Source organism: Melanerpes formicivorus, unplaced genomic scaffold (assembly GCF_026170545.1).
Source record: "Melanerpes formicivorus ecotype bairdi unplaced genomic scaffold, bMelFor1.0.p_v2 SCAF_1468, whole genome shotgun sequence".
In the NCBI taxonomy this organism is placed as follows: domain Eukaryota; kingdom Metazoa; phylum Chordata; class Aves; order Piciformes; family Picidae; genus Melanerpes; species Melanerpes formicivorus.
Genome location: NW_027143820.1, coordinates 30,001 through 32,500, shown reverse-complemented (window position 1 = coordinate 32,500; position 2,500 = coordinate 30,001). Strand labels below are relative to the sequence as shown.

Sequence of the window (2,500 nt, the reverse complement as noted above, 5' to 3'; positions counted from 1 at the left end):
GGCGTCCCCAGCCGCGTCCCTCCTCCCCGAGCGCAGCGCCGGCTGACTGAGGGAAACCCCGGGCCTCGGGCCAGGCCAGGGGCGCGGTGGTGGCGGCGGACGTCGGGCGCGGCCCCCGCGGGCGGACGCTCCCCCCGACGGCGGCAGTGGGGGGAGGCACCCCCGCGGGGCCTTAAGTCTGGTTTCCCTCACCCCAGGGTCAGGTACCTAGCGTTCCGCGCCTTCGTCCGCGGCCTTGCCCTACCGCGGAGGAAGCCGGGCGGCGGTTTAAAGACCCGGGCGGCTCGGCGCGCCACCCCCGGATGCGGGGGCGAGCGCGGGGGCGGGCGGGTGCCTTCAGAGGGGCGGGGGTTGCCCCCGCAATGCCTCTGGCTAGGTCCGCCGTCGTCGCGCTCGTCGTCCTCCGGGGGCCCGCCGGGCCGGGGAGGGGACTCTGCTGCCCCCCCCTCTCTGCGGTCCGAGCGCTCGGCCGGAGAGAGCCCACCGCGCGAGGTCGGCCGTGGTCCGGCCCGCGCCTCGCCTCGCCACGGGCGTCCCCGGCGGCGCGTTGAAGCGCGGGCTTCTCGCGGGCCGGGGCGGCGAGCCCCCGCGGTGGGGGCTGGCCCAGGGCGCTTCGCCCCCGCCGGGGGTTTTGTGCGGGCGCGTTGCCGCGGCTCGGCGGCGGCGCCTCTTGCGGCGCGGGCCGCTGCGGACCTCCCGGTCCCTTTTCCCTTTGCCCAGGCCCCAGAGCGGGGCCCCGGCGAGCTGGCGCCCTCGGCGGTCTCGCGCTGCCGGTTCCCCCCCGTCCGGGGCCGGTTTCGGGTGGCGTGACCGCGTCCGAGCGGCGGCGGGCGTCGCTCGGCGTCTCCGGCTCCGGTCCCTCGCCGGAGGGCACCCTGCCACCGGCTGCGGCTGTCCCGGTCCCGGGCCCTGCCCGCGGGCTTCCCCGTTCGCCTTCCCGGCGCGTGCCGGGTGGGGGACGGGCGGGCAGCCGGGGGCGTCCCACCCCCGGTCTCCGCGTGGAAACGGGGAGAGCGGGGGCCCGCCCCCCGGCTCAGCGCCGTCCGCTGTCCGCCTGGCCGCGGGGCCACGGAAGGGGTCGAGCGAGCGAAGCCGGCGGCGCGGTGGCGCCGGGGGAGGATGGAAGGGGCTCGTGCCGCTGGGGTTTGTCGGTCGGCGGGTGCGCCGCCCGGCGAGGGCCGGCGGGTCGCCGCGGCGGCGTCCCACGTGGGCTCGGGCTTTCCGTCTCGCAAGCCGTTTTCCGTCCCCCGCGGCGGGGGGGGTTCGGTGGCGAGAGGAAGCCGCCCGAGGGCGCGAGCCGGCCGGGGCTCGGCCCCGGGGCCAAAGCGGGGGAAAAGAAAGTCCGGGATGGGCCGCAGCGGTGGCGGCGTTGGAGGGGCCGGTGCGGAGGCGCGCGCGCGCTCTCCTCCGGCGGGGTTGTGCGCCCGGCCCCCCTCGCTCCCCGGGGCGGGGGGGGGGGGGTCTCCGCTGCCTCGCTTCGTGGCGTCTCCGCGACGGCACGGGGCGGCCAGCGAGAGACACACCCCCCCCCGCCGTTGGGTGGGGAAGCGAAGGGGGTTTTCTTTCCCCGTGCACGCGAGGCGAGGCCGGGTTCGGGGCACGTTCCCGGCGGCGCGCGGCGGGCCTCCTCCGCGCCGAGGTCGGAGCGAGCCCGGGCGCCTGGTCCGGCCCCGAAGCGCCGCAAGGTGCGTTTTTCCCTCCTCGGGGGAGGGAAAAAAGCCGGGAGCGCGGGCTCCCCGCCCCTTGCTTTTGCCGCTTCGGGGTTTCGTTTTATTTTCCCCCCCTCTCCTGTGCTTGTACGGTCAATGTGAGGCGAGCGGCCGCCGTGCCGCGCTCTCCGAGGGGCCGCTCCTTTGCGAGCGGTCCCGGACCCTCCGCGCTGGCGGGGCGGTGCCGAAAAGCCAGACAACTCTTAGCGGTGGATCACTCGGCTCGTGCGTCGATGAAGAACGCAGCTAGCTGCGAGAATTAATGTGAATTGCAGGACACATTGATCATCGACACTTCGAACGCACTTGCGGCCCCGGGTTCCTCCCGGGGCTACGCCTGTCTGAGCGTCGCTTGACGATCAATCGCCGCCTCGGTGCCCGCCGAGCGGCGCGGCTGGGGTCGCCTCGCAGGCTCTCCCCCGGGCGGGGAGGGGCCTTCGTCCCCCTAAGTGCAGACTCGGGGAGCGCTCCGTAGCTCCCCGCTCCCGGAGCGCCCGCTCTCGCGGAGTTCGTCCCGCCGGGGCTTCGCCGGCAGGGGTTCCCCGTTGGTCCAGCGACGCCCGGTGGGGCGTTGGGGGAGACGAGAGCCCGGTTGGGGGAGGAGGCGCGGGCCTCGCCCCCCCCGGCACTCCCGCGCGGGCGCGGCTGTCTGCGGGTGGGTACCGCGGGGGTACCGTGCCGTGCTGCCGCGTCCGCGCGCGCGTCTGCCGTGGGCGGCGGGGGTTCCCGTTCCCCTCGTTCTTCCTCGCTCTCGCCTCCCCGGGGTTCTCCTGCGTGTCGCCGTTCGGCGT

General features: G+C 76.7%; 1 non-coding gene across 1 annotated transcript; it reads left to right on the top strand.

The window, feature by feature from the left end:
- The first annotated feature begins 1,907 nt into the window (after positions 1 to 1,907).
- On the top strand, positions 1,908 to 2,060 carry LOC137461239 (5.8S ribosomal RNA). The gene has a single exon (XR_010993284.1). It is a non-coding gene; the product is annotated as a 5.8S ribosomal RNA (ribosomal RNA).
- Positions 2,061 to 2,500: the final 440 nt, after the last annotated feature.